Source organism: Dama dama, chromosome 12 (assembly GCF_033118175.1).
Source record: "Dama dama isolate Ldn47 chromosome 12, ASM3311817v1, whole genome shotgun sequence".
In the NCBI taxonomy this organism is placed as follows: domain Eukaryota; kingdom Metazoa; phylum Chordata; class Mammalia; order Artiodactyla; family Cervidae; genus Dama; species Dama dama.
This window is the reverse complement of record NC_083692.1, coordinates 37,851,560-37,871,605: the sequence shown is the minus strand read 5'-3', so window position 1 is coordinate 37,871,605 and position 20,046 is coordinate 37,851,560. Positions and strand designations below refer to the sequence as shown.

General features: G+C 40.4%; 1 long non-coding RNA gene across 1 annotated transcript in view; it reads right to left on the bottom strand.

The window, feature by feature from the left end:
* LOC133066219 (uncharacterized) overlaps window positions 1–20,046 on the bottom strand; it is a 29,721-nt gene that overhangs the window by 1,460 nt on the left and 8,215 nt on the right. The window lies entirely within an intron of this gene.

Below are 20,046 nucleotides of genomic sequence, written 5' to 3'. Positions count from 1 at the left end.
AAATCGATAAACAATATATGCTGGAGAGGGTATGGAGAAAAGGGAACCCTTTTGCCCTGTTGGTGGGTATGTAAATTGATACAGCTACTATGGAAGACAGTATGGAGATTCCTTAAAAAAAAACAACTAGGAATAAAATTACCATAATGACCCAACAATCCCACTACTAGGCATATACCCTGATGAGGTTATAATTTAAAAAGACATATGTAATCCACTGTTCATTGCAACACTATTTACAATACCTAGGATATAGAAGCAACCTAGATGTCACCAACAGATGAATGGATTAAACAAGCTGTGGTACACATACACAATGGAATATTACTCAGCCATAAAAAGGAACACATTTGAGTCAGTGCTAATGAGCTTTTTATACAGAGTGAAGTAAGTCAGAAATAGAAACACAAATAACTTATACTAATGTATACTCAGTTCACTTCAGTTCAGTCGCTCAGTCGTGTGTCCGACTCTTTGCAACCCCATGAACCGCAGCACGCCAGGCCTCCCTGTCCATCACCAACTCCCGGAGTCCACCCAAACCCATGTCCATTGTGTCGGTGACTAACGTATATATATATGGAATCTAAAAAGATGGTACTGATGAACCTATTTACAGAGCAGCAATGGAGATGCAGACATAGAAAACAGACTTATGGACACGGGGAAGGGCGGAAGTTGTTGTTCAGTCGCTCAGTAGTGCCCTGCTTAAAACCCTCCAATAACTTCACACTGCATTTAATTAGAATAAAGTTCAAAAACTTGCCATAACCTAGAGGGTCTGCATGATTTGTCTCCTACCTGCCTCTTCTTTCCTATCTCAGGCAACTTTCTCCCTCACTCACATTGGTTTCTCAGTTCCTTAAACACACCAAGATCTTTTCAAACTTAGGACTCTGGCACTTAAAATATTCCTTTGTCACGAGAGCTGTCATAGTCGGCTCTCACTATGTTTGGTTCCTTATCAACTCCTGTCAGGTACAGTTATTTATCAGCTCATTTCAGTTCAGTTCCTCAGTCGTGTCTGATGCTTTGTGACCCCATGGATTGCAGCATGCCAGGCTTCCCTGTCCATCACCAACTCCCAGAGCTTGCTCAAACTCATGTCCATTGAATCGGTGATGCCATCCAACCATCTCATCCTCTGTCATCCCCTTCTCCTCCCGCCTTCAATCTTTCCCAGCATCAAGGTCTTTTCAAATGAGTCAGTTCTTCGCACTAGTTGGCCAGAGTACTGGAGTTTCAGCTTCAACATCAATCCTTCCAATGAATATTCAGGACTGATTTCCTTTAGGATGGACTGGTTGGATCTCCTCACTGTCCAAGGGACTCTCAAGAGTCTTCTCCAATACCACAGTTCAAAAGCATCAATTCTTTGGTGCTCAGCTTTCTTTATACTCCAACTCTCAGATCCATACATTACTACTGGAAAAACCATAGCTTTGACTAGATAGACCTTTGTCAGCAAACTGATGTCTCTGCTTTTGAATATGCTGTCTAGGTTGGTCATAGCTTTTCTTCCAAGGAGCAAGCATCTTTTAATTTTATGTCTGCAATCACCATCTGCAGTGATTTTGGAGTCCAAGAAGATAACATCTGTCACTGTTTCCATTATTTCCCCTTCCACTTGCCATGAAGTGATGGAACTAGATACCATGATCTTAGTTTTTTGAATGTTGAGTTTTAAGCCAACTGTTTTACTCTCCTCTTTCACCTTCATCAAGAGGCTTTTTAGTTCCTCTTCCCTTTCTGCCATAAGGGTGGTGTCATCTGCATATCTGGGGATATTGATATTTCTCCCAGCAATCTTGGTTCCAGCTTGTGCTTCATTCAGCCCAGCATTTCACATGATGTACTCTGTACAGAAGTTAAATAAGCAGGGTGACTTTATACAGCCTTGATGTACTCCTTTCCCAATTTGGAACCAGTACACTGTTCCATGTCTGGTTCTAACTGTTGCTGCCTCACCTGTATACAGATTTCTCAGGAGGCAGGTAAGGTGGTCTGGTATTTCTATCTCTTGGAGAATTTTCCACAGTTTGTTTTGATCCACATAGTCAAAGGCTTTAGCATATTCAATGAAGCAGTAGTAGATGTTTTTCTGGAATTCTTTTGCTTTTTCTATGATTCAACGCATGTTGGCAATTTGGTCTCTGGTTCCTCTGCCTTTTCTAAATCCAGCTTGAACATCTGAAAGTTCACAGTTCACGTATTATTAAAGCCTAGGTTTGAGAATTTTCAGCATTACTTTGCTAGCATATGAATTGAGTGCAACTGTACAGTAGTTTGAACATTCTTTAGCACTGTCTTTCTTTAGGATTGGAATGAAAACTGACCTTTTCCAGTCCTGTGGCCACTGCTGAGTTTTCCAAATTTGCTGGCATATTGAGTGTAGCACTTTCACAGAATCATCTATTAGGATGTGAAATAGCTCAACTGGTATTCCATCACCTCCACTAGCTTTGTTTGTAGTGATGCTTCCTAAGGCCCACTTGACTTCGCATTCCAGCATGTCTGGCTCTAGGTGAGTGGTCACATCATCATGGCTTTCTGGGTCATGAAGATGTTTTTTGTATAGTTTTTCTGTGTATTCTTGCCACCTCTTCTTAATATCTTCTGCTTCTGTTAGCTCCATATCATTTCTGTCCTTTATTGTGCCCATCTCTGCATGAAATGTTCCGTTGGTATCTCTAATTTTCTTGAAGAGATCTCTAGTCTTTCCCATTCTATTGTTTTCCTCTATTTCTTTGCATTGTTCATTGAGGAAGTCTTTCTTATTTCTCCCTGCTATTCTTTAGAACACTGCATTCAGATGGGTATATCGTTCCTTTTCTCCTTTGCCTTTAGCTTCTCTTCTCAGCAATTTGTAAGGCCTCTTCAGACAACCATTTTGCCTTTTTGCATTTTTTTCCCTGGGGGATGGTTTTGATCACTGCCTCCTGTACAATGTTATGATCCTCCATCCACAGTTCTTTATGCACTCTCTCTATCAGATCTAATCCTTTGAATCTACTCATCACTTCCACTAGGAAGGAAAGGGTGGGACAAATGGAAACAGTAACATGGAAACATATATATTAACATATGTAAAACAGATAGCCAGTGGGAATTTGTTGTATGACTCAGGGAACTCAAACAGGGCTCAGTGACAACCTAGAGGGGTGGGATGAGGTGGGAGGTGGGAGGGAGGCTCAAGAGGGAGAAGATATGTGTATGCCTATGGCTGATCCATGTTGATCCATGGCAGAAATGAAGACAATATTGTAATTACTCTTCAACTAAAAATAAATTAAGGAAAAAATTTTAGTGAATTCTTTCCAGGATTTTATTTGTAGAGGTATTCATCATGGTTGAGAGAATACTACGTGTATAATTTCATAGTCCGTTCTTTTTCTTTTAATATCATGACACAAAATTGCCTTAGATTATTCAAACTCTGTAGATAGCCTTTTCATTGTAGGGGACTGGAGTGCAAAAGTAGGAAGTCAAGAGATACTGGGAATAACAGGCAAATTTGGCCTTGGAGTACGAAACAAAGCAGGTCAAAGGCTAACAGAGCTTTGCCAAGAGAATGCACTGCTCATAGCAAACACCCTCTTCCACAACACAAGAGAAGACTCTACACATGGAAATCACAGATGGTCAATACCAAAATCAGATTGATTATATTCTTTGCAGCCAATGATGGAGAAGCTTTATACAGTCAGCAGAAACAAGACTGGGAGCTGACTGTGGCTCAAATCATGAACTCCTTATTGTCAAATTCAGACTAAAATTGAAAAAAAGTAGGGAAAACCACTAGACCATTCAAGTGTGACCTAAATCAAATCCCTTACGATTATACAGTGGAAGTGAGAAATAGATTCAAGGGATTAGATCTGATAGAGTGCCTGAAGAACTATGGACAGAGGCTCCTGACATTGTACAAGAGGCAGTGATCAAGGTCATTCACAAGAAAAAGAAATGCAAAATGACAAAATGGTCATCCAAGGAGGCCTTACAAATAGTTTAGAAAAGAAGAGACGTGAAAAGGAAAGATATACACATTTGAATACAGAGTTCCAAAGAATAGCAAGAAGAGATAAGAAAACCTTCCTCAACCAACAATGCAAAGAAATAGAGGAAAACAATAGTATGGGAAAGACTAGAGATCTCTTCAAGAAAATTAGAGATACCAACGGAACATTTCATGCAAAGATGGGCTCAAAAAAGGACAGAAATGATATGGACCTAACAGAAGCAGAAGATATTTAAAAGAGGTGGCAAGAATACACCGAAGAGCTATACAAAAAATATCTTCATGACTCAGAAAACCACGACGGTGTGATCACTCATCTAGAGCCAGATATTCTGGAATGTGAAGTCAAGTGGGCCTTAGGAAGCATCACTATGAACAAAGCTAGTGGAGGTGATGGAATTCCAGTTGAGCTATTTCACATCCTAATAGATGATGCTGTGAAAGTGCTACACTCAATATGCCAGCAAATTTGGAAAACTCAGCAGTGGCCACAGGACTGGAAAAGGTCAGTTTTCATTCCAATCCCAAAGAAAGGCAATGCCAAAGAATGTTCAAACTACCACACAATTGCACTCATCTCACACACTAGCAAAGTAATGCTCAAAATTCTCCAAGCTAGGCTTCAACAGTATATGAACCGTGAACTTCCAGATGTTCATGGATTTAGAAAAGGCAGAGGAACCAGAGATCAAATTGCCAACATTCGCTGGACCATCGAAAAAGCAAGAGAATTCCAGATAAACATCTACTTCTGCGTCATTGGCTATGCCAAAGCCTTTGACTGTGTGGATCACAACAAACTGTGGAAAATTCTCCAAGAGATAGAAATACCAGACCACCTTACCTGCCTCCTGAGAAATCTGTACGCAGGTCAGGAAGCAACAGTTGGAACTGGACATGGAACAACAGACTGGTTCCAAATAGGAAAAGGAGTACATCAAGGCTGTATAAGGCCACCCTGCTTATTTAACTTCTAAGCAGAGCATATCATGTGAAATGCTGGGCTAGATGAAGCACAAGCTGGAATCAAGATTGCTGGGAGAAATATCAATATCCCCAGATATGCAGATGACACCACCCTTATGGCAGAAAATGAGGAGGAACTAAAGAGCCACTTGATGAAAGTGAAAGAGGAGAGTGAAAAAATTGGCTTAAAACTCAACAATCAGAAAACTAAGATCATGGCGTCTAGTTCCATCACTTCATGGCAAATAGATGGGGAAACAGTGGGAACAGTGACAGACTTTATTTTCTTGGGCTCCAGAATCACTGCAGATGGTGACTGAAGCCATGAAATTAAAAGATGCTTGCTCCTTGGAAGAAAAGCTTTGACCAACCTAGACAGCATATTCAAAAGCAGAGACATTACTTTGCCAACAAAGGTCCATCTAGTCAAAGCTCTGGTTTTTCCAGTAGTCATGTATAGATGTGAGAGTTGGAGTACAAAGAAAGCTGAGCACTGATGAATTGATGCTTTTGAAATGTGGTGCTGGAGAAGACTCTTGAGAGTCTCTTGGACTGCAAGGAGATTCAACCAGTCCATCCTAAAGGAAATCAGTCCTGAATATTCATTGGAAGGATTGATGTTGAAGCTGAAACTCCAGTACTCTGGCCATCTGATGTGAAGAACTGACTCACTTGAAAAGAACCTGATGCTGGGAAAGATTGAAGGCGGGAGGAGAAGGGGATGACAGAGGATGAGATGGTTGGATGGCATCACCAACTCAATGGACATGAGTTTGAGTAAGCTCCAGGAGTTGGTGATGGACAGGGAAGCCTGGCGTGCTGCAGTCCATGGGCTCACAGTGAGTCGGAGATGACTGAGCGACTGAACTGCACTGAACTGAAACTTTCATAGTGGCTGCATGTTTTGTTTAACTTATTCATTTCTTTAAGGCTGTATTCAGCCTTGTTGCTGCATTTGGGGTTTTTCTAGTTGTGGCAAGTGGGGGCTACTTTCTAGTTGCAGTGCAAGGGTTTTTCGTTGTGGTTGCTTCTCTTATTGTGGAGCATTGGCTCTAGGGTTTCAGTAGGTGTGACGCATGGGTTTAGTTGCCCCATGTCATGTGGAAATTTCCTGGAACAGGGATCAAACCTGTGTCCCCTTCATTGGCAGGTGGATTCCTAACCAAGGGACCACCAGGAAACTCCGTGGCTGTAGGTTTTATCCTAGGATGAAATTGACTTGTTCTAAATCCTAAATTTATTCATTCATTTAAGAAATATTCATTAAAATTTTTATTTATTCACATAGGAGCCCAATGCTTAATGCACTTTTATTTCTTTAACTATTTTCCAGTTGTTATTCATGCAATTCATTTCTTATTTCTTAGCATTTTTAAAGACTTAGGCCTGATATGAAAATAGGAGTCAGATTTAAGAAGAGGGTTAAAAACATACTGGGAGAGGAATTTAGGCTGAATCAATGAGCTGAGGGAGAGGGCCCAGTGAAAGCTGCCCTCCCACCACTGAGACATCCCAGGGTATTTTCTGCAAACGCAGGAATTGTTCATAGGCAAAGAAATCTTTGTGGCATGGTATTATGAAAGATAATGATGGTGATTCAGTAACTTCTTCACCATTTCTGGAATGGACCAAATGCATTCCTCATTCTTGTGTTCCGATGATGCACGGTCTACCCCTGGTCAACACCTGCAGTGCAAATGGCTGTTGGGTTAGGAAAGGGAAGTGCCAGCTTATGGGGAAACGTGAGGCACAGCTCTTTCAGCAGGGTAAATGGAGCCATTTTGCCTGCAGGCTCAGTCGCTCCATCATATCTTCACTTTGCAACCCCATAGAGGAAGCCTGGCCATTTGCAGAGATGTGGATAGACCTACAGACTGTCATATAGAGTGAAGTAAGTCAGAAGGAGAAAAACCAACATCGTATAGTATTGTTTATAAGTGAAATCTAGAAAAATGGTACAGATGAACTTATGTGCAAGGCAGAAATAGGGACACAGATGTAGAGAACAAACTTATGGACTCCAAGTAGGAAAGAGGTGGTGGGGTGAACGGAGAGATTGGGGTTGACTTACGCACACTACTGTATATAAAATAGATAACTAATAAGAACCTAGTGTACAGCACAGGGAACTCTGCTCAGTGCTTTGTGGTGACCTAAATGGGAAGGAAATCTAAAAAAGAGGGGGTATGTGTATAAAAACCGTAGCCTTGACTAGATAGACCTTCGTTGACAAAGTAATGTCTTTGCTTTTTAATACGCTGTCTAGGTTGGTCATAACTTTCCTTCCAAAGAGTAGGCATCTTTTAATTTCATGGCTGCAATCACCATCCACAGTGATTTTGGAGCCCAGAAAAATAAAGTCAGCCACTGTTTCCACTGTTTCCCCATCTATTTGCCATGAAGTGATGGGACTAGATGCCATGATCTTAGTTTTCTGGATGTTGAGCTTTAAGCCAATTTTTTTTCACTCTCCTCTTTCACTTTCAAAAAGAGGCTCTTTAGTTCTTCTTCACTTTCTGCCATAAGGGTAGTGTCATCTGCATATCTGAGGTTATTGATATTTCTCCCGGCAATCTTGATTCCAGCTTGTGCTTCCTCCAGCCCAGCGTTTCTCATGATGTACTCTGCAGAGAAGTTAAATAAGTAGGGTGATAATATACAGCCTTGAAGTACTCCTTTTCCTATCTGAAACCAGTCTGTTGTTCCATGTCCAGTTCTAACTATTGCTTCCTGACCTACATACAGATTTCTCAAGAGGCAGGTCAGCTGGTCTGGGGTAACATAAAATTAAAACCACAGTGAGATAACATGTCATACCTACTAGGATGGATATGACCAAAAAGTATGGATTTACAAGCGTTGGTGAGGATGTGAAGAAACTGGAACCCTCTTATGTTGCTGGTGTGCTGTGCTTAGTCACTCAGTCATGTCCGACTCTTTGTGACCCCATGGAATGTAGCCCACCAGGCTCCGCTATCCGTGGGGATTCTCCAGGCAATAATACTGGAGTGAGTTGCCATGCCCTCCTCCAGGGGATATTCCCAACCCAGGGATGAAACCCAGGTCTCCTGCATTGTAGGTAGATTCTTTACTGTCTGAGCCACCAGGGAAGCCCATACATTGCTGGTGAGAATATAAAACTCATGCAGCCACTTTGGAAAACTGTTTCCCAGTTCCTCAGAGTGTTAAACATGGAGTTAACATGATTCCACTCATAGATATACATCCAAAATCAATGAAAACATGCACTGACACAAAAACTTGTACATAAATGTTCATAACAGCATTATTCACAAAACCCAAAAATGAAAACAATATAAATGTCCATCAACTGATGAACAGTAAGTAAAATGTGGTACATCTATGTATACAATGGAATATTATTTGGCCTTAAAAAGGAATGAAATACTGATACATGCTACAATATGGATTAATCTTAAAAACACTATGCTACCCATGCACCTATGGGCATCTTATCTTTTACAAAGGAGGCAAGAATATACAATGAAGAAAAGACAGCTTTTTCAATAAGTGGTGCTGGGAAAAAAATTGACAGCTATATGCAAAAGAATGAAACTAGAGCACTTCCTAACACCATACACAAAAATAAACTCAAAGTGGATTAAAGACAAATGTAAGGCCAGAAACTATAAAGCTTTTAGAGGAAAACATAGGCAGTACACTCTTTGACATAAATGACAGCAAGATCCTCTTTGACCCAACTTGTAGAGTGAAAATAAACAAAGGGGAACTAATTAAACTTAAAAGCTTTTGCACAGCAAAAGAAATAATAAACAAGGTTAAAAGACAACCCTCAGAATGGGAGAAAATAATTGCAAAGGAAACAACTGACAAAGGATTAATCTCCAAAGTGTATAAGCAGCTCATACAGCTCAATATGAGAAAAACAAACAACCCAATCAAAAAGTGGGCAGAAGACCTAAACAGACACCTCTCCAAAGAATACATTTAGATGTCTAATAAACACATGCAAACGTGCTCAGCATTGCTCTTTATTAGAGAAACGCAAATCAAAACTACAATGAGGTATCACCTCACATCAGTCAGCATGGCCATCACCAAAAAATCAAGAAACAGTAACTTCTGGAGAGGATGTGGAGAAAAGGGAATCTTCGTGCACTGCTGGTGGGAATGTAAATTGATACAGCCACTATGGAGGACAGAATGGAGATTCCTTTGAAAACTAGGAATAAAACTACCATATGACCCAGCAACCCCACTACTTGGGCATATACCCTGAGACAACCATAATTGAAAAAGACAACATGTACCCTAATATTCATAGCAGCATTATTTATAATAACTAGGACATGGAAGCAACCTAAATGTCTATTGGGCTCCAATTAAAAAAATAAAGAAAAAACTGTTAATCAAAATAAGCCAGACACAAAAGACCACATATTGTATGGTTCCATTTATACAAAATGCCCAAAATAGATAAATCAATAGATAAAAAGTAGACTAGTGGTTGCCAGGGGCTGGGAGGAGGTAGAAGGGGAGTGTTTGCTAATGGGTACAGGATTTCTTTTGGGTATGATGAAAATGTACTGGAATTGGTGATGATAGGTGGACAACTCTGCATATACTAAAAACTTCTGACTGGTACTCTTTAATAGAGTTAACTTTATGCTTTGTGAATTATATCTCAATAAGGCTGCGATTTACAATGAATATAGTAAAGTTGCAGGATATAAAATTAACACACAGAAATCCCTTGCATTCCTATACACTAACAATGAGAAAACAGAAAGGGAAATTAAGGAAACAATACCATTCACCATTGCAACAAAAAGAATAAAATACTTAGGAGTATATCTACCTAAAGAAACAAAAGACCTATACATAGAAAACTATAAAACACTGATGAAAGAAATCAAAGAGGACACAAACAGATGGAGAAACATACTGTGTTCATGGATTGGAAGAACCAATATTGTCAAAATGGCTCTTCTACCCAAAGCAATCTATAGATTCAATGCAATCCCTATCAAGCTACCAACGGTATTTTTCACAGAACTAGACCAAAGAATTTCACAATTTGTATGGAAATACAAAAAACCTCGAATAGCCAAAGTAATCTTGAGAAAGAAGAATGGAACTGGAGGAATCAACCTGCCTGACTTCAGACTATACTACAAAGCCACAGTCATCAAGACAGTATGGTACTGGCACAAAGACAGAAATATAGATCAATGGAACAGAATAGAAAGCCCAGAGATAAATCCACGAACCTATGGACACCTTATCTTCGACAAAAGAGGCAAGGATATACAATGAAAAAAAGACAACCTCTTTAACAAGTGGTGCTGGGAAAACTGGTCAACCACTTGTAAAAGAATGAAACTAGAACACTTTCTAACACCATACACAAAAATAAACTCAAAATGGATTAAAGATCTAAATGTAAGACCAGAAACTATAAAACTCCTAGAGGAGAACATAGGCAAAACACTCTCCGACATAAATCACAGCAGGATCCTCTATGACCCACCTCCCAGAATATTGGAAATAAAAGCAAAACTAAACAAATGGGACCTAATGAAACTTAAAAGCTTTTGCACTACAAAGGAAACTATAAGTAAGGTGAAAAGACAGCCCTCAGATTGGGAGAAAGTAATAGCAAATGAAGAAACAGACAAAGGATTAATCTCAAAAATATACAAGCAACTCCTGCAACTCAATTCCAGAAAAATAAATGACCCAATCAAAAAATGGGCCAAAGAACTAAACAGACATTTCTCCAAAGAAGACATACAGATGGCTAACAAACACATGAAAAGATGCTCAACATCACTCATTATCAGAGAAATGCAAATCAAAACCACAATGAGGTACCATTACATGCCAGTCAGGATGGCTGCTATCCAAAAGTCTACAAGCAATAAATGCTGGAGAGGGTGTGGAGAAAAGGGAACCCTCTTACACTGTTGGTGGGAATGCAAACTAGTACAGCCGCTATGGACAACAGTGTGGAGATTTCTTAAAAAACTGGAAATAGAACTGCCATATGACCCAGCAATCCCACTTCTGGGCATACACACTGAGGAAACCAGATCTGAAAGAGACACGTGCACCCCAATGTTCATCGCAGCACTGTTTATAATAGCCAGGACATGGAAGCAACCTAGATGCCCATCAGCAGATGAATGGATAAGGAAGCTGTGGTACATATACACCATGGAATATTACTCAGCCATGAAAAAGAATTCATTTGAACCAGTCCTAATGAGATGGATGAAGCTGGAGCCCATTATACAGAGTGAAGTAAGCCAGAAAGATAAAGAACATTATAGCATACTGACACATGTATATGGAATTTAGAAGGGTGATGACGATGACCCTATGTGCAGAACAGAGAAAGAGACACAGAAATACAGAACAGACTTTTGAACTTTGTGGGAGAATGTGAGGGTGGGATATTTCAAAAGAACAGCATGTATATTATCTATGGTGAAACAGATCACCAGCCCAGGTGGGATGCACGAGACAAGTGCTCCGGCCTGGTGCACTGGGAAGACACAGAGGAATCGGGTGGAGAGGGAGGTGGGAGGGGGGATCGGGATTGGGAATACATGTAAATTCATGGCTGATTCATATCAATGTATGACAAAACCCACTGGAAAAAATATATATATATAATAATAATAAAAAAAAATAACCTAAATTTTATTAAATTATTGTACTCTTTAAAAAAAAAAAAAAAAGAAGACATACAGATGGCTAACAAACACATGAAAAGATGCTCAACATCACTCATTATCAGAGAAATGCAAATCAAAACCACAATGAGGTACCATTACACGCCAGTCAGGATGGCTGCTATCCAAAAGTCTACAAGCAATAAATGCTGGAGAGGGTGCGGAGAAAAGGGAACCCTCTTACACTGTTGGTGGGAATGCAAACTAGTACAGCCACTATGGACAACAGTGTGGAGGTTTCTTAAAAAACTGGAAATAGAACTGCCATATGACCCAGCAATCCCACTTCTGGGCATACACACTGAGGAAACCAGATCTGAAAGAGACACGTGCACCCCAATGTTCATCGCAGCACTGTTTATAATAGCTAGGACATGGAAGCAACCTAGATGCCCATCAGCAGACGAATGGATAAGGAAGCTGTGGTACATATACACCATGGAATATTACTCAGCCGTTAAGAAGAATTCATTTGAATCAGTCCTAATGAGATGGATGAAACTGGAGCCCCTTATACAGAGTGAAGTAAGCCAGAAAGATGAAGAACATTACAGCATACTAACACATATATATGGAATTTAGAAAGATGGAAATGATAACCCCATATGCAAAACAGAAAAAGAGACACAGAAATACAGAACAGACTTTTGGACTCTGTGGGAGAAGGTGAGGGTGGGATGTTTCGAGAGAACAGCATGTATATTATCTATGGTGAAACAGATCACCAGCCCAGGTGGGATGCATGAGACAAGTGCTCGGGCCTGGTGCACTGGGAAGACCCAGAGGAATCGGGTGGAGAGGGAGGTGGGAGGGGGGATTGGGATGGGGAATACATGCAACTCCATGGCTGATTCATGTCAATGTATGACAAAATCCACTGCAATGTTGTGAAGTAATTAGCCTCCAACTAATAAAAATAAATGAAAAAAAATAAGGCTGCAATTTAAAAATAAAAAACTGGGCTGGAACAGATGCACTTGTTTTTCTGTTAACAAAAATTGCCTGCCATATACTCATGTATCAAGAGATTATTACATATTATCATTATGACCTTTGCCTTTTAGTTTAAGTTTACTTAGGACTTGAAAGAGGAGAATAGTGTTTTACTGTTTTTAAATTCTAGAGGGTATCAAAAGACTGAAGTGAAAGAAGCTAGAAGATTCCTTGAAGCAGGTTCTACATGTTTCTTCCTCAATTTTCTTAAAGCCAGATCAGTTTGAATGCTGATTTAAGCTGAGATTATTTTAAATCTTGAATAAAGCTGGGTTTAACTTAGTTGGAGCTACTGTTTTGCACTTGTCATCTGATGAAACAATCCACCACACTGAGAAATGCTGGGCAGTAATGACCCATGCTGTTGACAACTAATAAACATCCCAAAAAGACCTGTAAGAGGACAGTAAAGAGGCTGCTTTCATAAAATTTTGCAACTTATTGGATATGGAGGACTGGAGTAAGGGGATGAGGCAAAGAGGCCTAGAGAATTTCAAGCGGAAATGACCAGAATATGAAGAAGTCATTGACAAGAGTTAGGAAGAAGGGCTGGGGTGCGTTCCACGGCAGGCACACTAAGTGTGAGAGGCTGACAAAATACTGCATAAGTTTAGCAATTTTAGAGCCAGCATGGAATGTATTGATTATCTAGTGACCAGTTCCTTTATTTTCGTTTTTTTTTTTTTTTTTTTCAGTTCCTTTATTTTCAATGAGAAATCTCAGGCTGAGTGAGGAGGAGTGTCTTGCCCAAAGTGTAGCTGAAAATTGATATCAGAGCTCCTAGGCTAACATTCTGAGCTCCAAGTATTCAGAAATGTAGATAAGACACCTCGGAGACAAAGTGATGCTACTTGGAAAGAACGACTTGAAATCATCTGAATAGTGGGGATGGCTGACGTTATGTGAGAGGATTTCTAGAGACCTAAAGGATGTGGAAATCAATGACTGCAAGACAAATATCACAGAGTGAATTCCGGTTATTCAAGCCTGGGCTTCCAGAGTCGCACCTCCTTCCTTGAACAATCAACGAAGGGCCTGGGTTTCTTCAGGTAGTGTGCCTAGGATACCCAGGAGGCTCAGTGGTAAAGAATCCTCCTGCCAATGCAGGAGACACAGGTTCAGTCCCTGGGTCAGGAAATTCCCTGGAGAAGGAGATGACAAACCACTCCAGTACTCTTACTTGGGAAATCCCATGGGCAGAGCAGCCTGGTGGGCTACAGTCTGGGGTCACAAAGAGTCAGACACAACTTAGCAACTAAACCACAAGTGCTTGGGATACAGCGGCAGTTCAAACAGGCTCCCTGCCCTTCGGGAGCTAACAGCCCAACAAGAGACAAACAGATGAGCAGGCTATTCCAGTGCAGTGTGACAGACACTGTGAGGTCAGAGAACATGGTGCTGTCAGAGCAAGTCAGACCCATAGCATCTCAGATCCAGAAACTGAATTTCACCAGTTTACCCAGAATTAACTAGGCACGCAGGCAGGCAGGCAGGCAGGCAACAGAGAACATTAAGAAGAACACACTTTGAGAGCAAGTACTGAGCTACACCTACCAAACCCACCAGACTTTGAAGGATAAGCTGAAATGATTTAATGCTTGATGATGGAGGCTCTATCTTTCCAGCCCTGTCTTTCACTTTGTCCTCATCCTGCAGGATAACCCCTTCCCCATGCCAAGGTTCCCAAGAATGAGAAGGTTACTTGGTAAACTCAGAGTCTGAAGGAAATAAATATTCTTAAAAGATAAAAGAAATATTCTTAAAGAATAACTTCAAAACCCATGAAGTTATTCCTGTCTTCAGTGGATATCAACCTTTCCAGGGACCAGAATATTCTGACTCTATCCTCAGTTAGAGCTGGATGAATAGACTCTGACAGATTGTACACTCTGGCTTCCTTTGTAAAAAAAAACTCCATTTTGACAATCATACCTCTATAAATGCAGCCCTTTAAATATTGATTTTTTTATTAGGTAGCACATTCATATGTTAAAAATGTAAAAGTACAATAGGGTAGAGAGTGAAAAAATCTCCTTCTTGCCTTGTCCTCCCGTCACCCAGGCCCCTGCCCCAGGGTAAACTTATGTTATCCACGTCTCGTGTGTCCTTCCAGAGATATTTGATTAATTCAGTCCAAATGGGACTTCTTAAAAATTGCATCTTTCTTTAAATTACATTCTAGTCATGATGATATATTTTAGTCACTTGTTTCAACTTAAGTAATCTCACTTTTTTTCTGATTGAATTTGAGAGATATCCTGTCTCTTATAAACTAAATGTACAAATGTCTCAGCGTGGGTAACTTCCACCAATCGCCAATCTCACGTGTGTGTGTGTGTGTGTGTGTGTGTGTGTGTGTGTTATGGGGTTCACAGAATATCTGTATCTCTAAGTTCTAGGAATACATTATGCTTGCTTCCTATGTATAGATTCTGATGTCAACCATGATAGTGAAATAATGAATTCTTACAATAAGCTCTTGTGTTACTTATTTTCTTGACCCAATGACTATGCAAGCTTTTTGATTTAATCTCAGGATACATTTCAAAAACTCCTTACTTTGTTGGTTGGAACCAGGTAGAGATGGGCATATCCCCAAAGCAACAGTAATGAGAGAGAAACTGAAAGCAGAATCACTTGCCTTACTTCTGATGTATTTTGTATTCTCTCCCCTCTTACCTGCCCCCACCCAGCCACATTACCATAAATTATGCCTTTAAATTAACTTACAGGAGTATACTACTATTAGACATGAATATGCATAACCATATTATGCATATTCATAATATTATTTATATTCATAATTTAAAGAAAGATAAGAAGCTTCCATTAGCCTCTTATCTTTCTCCATCAGAGGGCAGACAGACTGAAAACCACAATTACAGAAAACTAACCAATCTGATCACATGGACCACAGCTTTGTCTAACTCAATGAAACTATGAGCCATGCCGTGTAGGGCCTCCCGAGATGGAGGGATCATGGTGCAGAGTTCTGACAAAATGCGGTCCACTGGATAAGGGAATGGCAAACCACTTCAGTATTCTTACCTTGAGAACCCCATGAACAGTATGAAAAGGCAAAAAGATAGGACACTGAAAGATGAACTCCCCAGATCCGTAGGTGCCCAATATGCTACTGGAAATCAGTGGAGAAATAACTCCAGGAAGAATGAAGAGATGAAGCCAAAGCAAAACCAACAACTAGTTGTAGATGTTACTATTGCCAAATTCAGACTTAAATTGAAGAAAGTGGGGAAAACCACTAGACCATTCAGGTGTGACCTAAATCAAATCCCTTATGATTATACTGTGGAAGCGAGAAATAGATTTAAGGGACTAGATCTGATAGAGTGCCTGATGAACTATGGACAGAGGTTTGTGACGTTGTACAGGAGACAGGGATTAAGACCATCCCCAAGAAAAAGAAATGCGAAAAAGCAAAATGGCTGTCTGAGGAGGCCTTACAAATAGCTGTGAAAAGAAAAGGAAAGATATACGCATTTGAATGCAGAGTTCCAAAGAATAACAAGGAGAGAGAAGAAAGCCTTTCTCAGCAATCAATGCAAAGAAATAGAGGAAAACAATAGAATCGGAAAGACTAGAGACCTCTTCAAGAAAGAGACACCAAGGGAACATTTCATGCAAAGATGGGCTAAAACAGAAATGGTATGGACCTAACGGAAGCAGAAGATATTAAGAAGAGGTAGCAAGAAAACACAGAAGAACTGTACAAAAAAGATCCTCATAACCGAGATAATCACGATGGTGTGATCACTCACCTAGAGCCAGACATCCTGGAATGTGAAGTCAAGCGGGCCTTAGGAAGCATCGCTGCGAACAAAGCTAGTGGAGGTGATGGAATTCCAGTTGAGCTATTTCACATCCTAATAGATGACGCTGTGAAAGTGCTGCACTCAATATGTCAGCAAATTTGGAAAACTCAGCAGTGGCCACAGGACTGGAAAAGGTCAGTTTTCATTCCAGTCCCAAAGAAAGGCAATGCCAAAGACTGTTCAAACTACCGCACAATTGCACTCATCTCACACACTAGTAAAGTAATGCTCAAAATTCTCCAAGCCAGGCTTCAGCAACACGTGAACCGTGAACTTCCAGATGTTCAAGCTGGTTTTAGAAAATGCAGAAGAACCAGAGATCAAATTGCCAACATTCGCTGGATCGTCGAAAAAGCAAGAGAGTTCCAGAAAAACATCTATTTCTGCTTTATTGACTATGCCAAAGCCTTTGACTGTGTGGATCACAATAAACTGTGGAAAATTCTGAAAGAGACGGGAATACCAAACCACCTGACCTGCCTCTTGAGAAACCTCTATGCAGGTCAGGAAGCAACAGTTAGAACTGGACATGGAACAACAGACGGGTTCCAAATAGGAAAAGGAGTACGTCAAGGCTGTATATTGTCACCCTGCTTATTTAACTTATATGCAGAGTACATCATGAGAAACGGTGGGCTGGAAGAAGCACAAGCTGGAATCAAGATTGCCAGGAAAAATATCAATAACCTCAGATATGCAGATGATACCACCCTTATGGCTGAAAGTGAAGAAGAACTAAAGAGCCTCTTGATGAAAGTGAAAGAGGAGAGTGAAAAAGTTGACTTAAAGCTCAACATTCAGAAAACAAAGATCATGGCATCTGGTCCCATCACTTCATGGCAAATAGATGAGGAAACAGTGGGAACAGTGACAGACTTTATTTTCTTGGGCTCCAAAATTACTGCAGATGGTGACTGCAGTCATGAAATTTAAAGACGCTTGCTCCTTGGAAGAAAAGTTATGACCAACCTCGACAGCATATTCAAAAGCAGAGACATTACTTTGCCAACAAAGGTCCGTCTAGTCAAAGCTATGGTATTTTCCAGTAGTCATATATGGATGTGAGTTGGACTATAAAGAAAGCTGAGCACTGAAGAATTGATGCCTTTGAAATGTGGTATTGGAGAAGGCTCTTGATAGTCTCTTGGACTACAAGGAGAACCAACCAGTCCATCCTGAAGGAAATCAGTCTTGAATATTCATTGGAAGGACTGATGCTGAAGCTGAAATCCAATACTTTGGCCACCTGATGCAAAAAAACTGACTCATTGGAAAAGAGCCTGATGCTGCGAAAGATTGAAGGTGGAAGGAGAAGGGGACAACAGAGGATGAGATTGTTATATGGCATCACCAACTCAATGGACATGAATTTCAGTAAACTCTGGGAGTTGATGATGAATAGAGAAGCCTGGCCTGCTTCAGTCCATGGGGTCACAAATAGTCGGACACTACTGAGTGACTGAACTGATACTGATACTGATGCATAACCTTTAGCTATGAGACCACCAAGATTCTTGACAAGTACTGGTTCAGTTCAAAGTTATTGGTGTCACACCAACCTATTACCAATGAGAGATAAAAAGGCAGAGTTCACAGTCGATGTCATTTCTATGGAAAAAGCAGCAACCAAAGACCAAGGCAATAGGTATTATACCACCATCAATACTGTGGAGAATTGGCTTAGTAGTACACAAACAAACCAGTTTGGAAGACTTGTGCTTCCAATTGATGAGGTCAACGTGAAAATTGTTACAGAACCTTTTTCAAAGCAAAATAATAACAGTAAATTAATACATAGGAAAGGAAAGAAAGGGCGATAAAGTGCTTTGATTTGTTTTTATAGCAGTATGACTAGTTTGGGGGACTCTATCCATACACCTTATACAACTTTCTCTGGTTTCCAGGAGATAAGGGGATGTTCTATGGCTATAATAAAAGGTTTTTTTTTTTTTCTTAATGTAAATCTTAAAACACCTTCGCCTTATTATATCCAGACATCCTCAACTCTTACCTCTACAAAATTAAAATGGTGTCTTTAATGAGGGACATGTGGATGTCTTCAGATCTCAGACAGAAATGGAACTGAGTAGTGTCCCCGGTAGCTCAGATAGTACAGAATCTGCCTGCAATGCAGGAGGACCAGAGTTTGATCCCTGGGTCAGGAAGATCCCGCAGAGATGGTAATGGCAACCCACTCCAGTATTCTTGCCTGGAGAATTCCATGGACAGAGGTGCCTGACAGGCTACAGTCTACAGAGTTGCAAAGAGTCAGACATGACTGAGCGACTAACACACATACATACGGTGTCAATATCCCTTGTGCAGACTTCCTGTCCCCTTACATCCCTTGATTGAGGAGCAGCAACACATCTCTGGCCACACGAAGTACACTGAGAGAATCAGACCTTAGAGGTGGCAGCATTTGATTGTAGGGAGAAGGCATTTTGTAAATTTTGAGAATTGCTAGAGATTTCCCAAAACCTTTACTAGAAAGGTGACACCTTCATTAGAAAGGTGAAAGAATTTGATCCCATGTCACAAAGCAAGTGAGTAGCAAACCTAAGACAGGAACCTAGGTTTACTGGCTCCTTTCACCCGATTATCACATTCCACATTCAGAGGCCTCCTTATTGTTAGAGTTGCTGAAACATTACCTCATATTCATATAGCTCTTAGTGCTACATTAAATTCTATGTTACAATCTCTCCCTTTTGGCCCAGTTTTGTGCTGGAGACAATAAATGCAATTGTTCTCCCTTTGAGGATAAGAAGATTGCAACTCAAGAAGACACATAGTAGTCTATGACCGAGTCAAGACCAGAACCCAGTTTTCCCAACTCCTTCTCCCAGGCTATTTCCACAATGCTATCCTGCTTGTCTTAGAGCCTTCTGTCAATGAAGTGGAAAACAAATGTGAGACACCAGAATTTAAAAGGCAGCTCATTAAAAATAAACAATTACATTATTTTGTAGGTACAGACATGAAATACTCAAATCTGTCTCCTGTCCTTCTAGCAATTTAAAGGTTAAAGCGAGTCCTCCAGTTCTACACAAATCCACAGCAATTAAAACCTCGCGCTCTTAGGGTGCTGCTTTCCTAACAAATGTACCCTTATCAAATTGAAACAAAAATTTAAATACATAAAATCGAAGGGAAAAGGAAAAAACTCTCTGCGGTCCTCCCTTGTTTCTGGCCCACATTTATCTCTGTTTTCCTGAGTTTCTCAAGCCAAGGGCACATGGCCAAAGACTATTGGAAAGGCACGTATTCCAAAGAACACCCAACCGGCTAGTGGGTGGACGCGCAGCACCCCAGGAGAGGATGACTCAAGTTCCAGACCTAGTCCCCTGGAGTCTCCATCCCGGTGTTGCTCTAAGAAGCTCCCAAATCTTGAGGTGGTTTCGTTCACTGCAAAATGGGGGGATTGGGTCAGCCTGTGCACCGAGATGAACTTAAACTTAAGGCTGTACTCATTCTTTGCATATTTAAATCCATAACTGTGAATTTAAAGCTATCT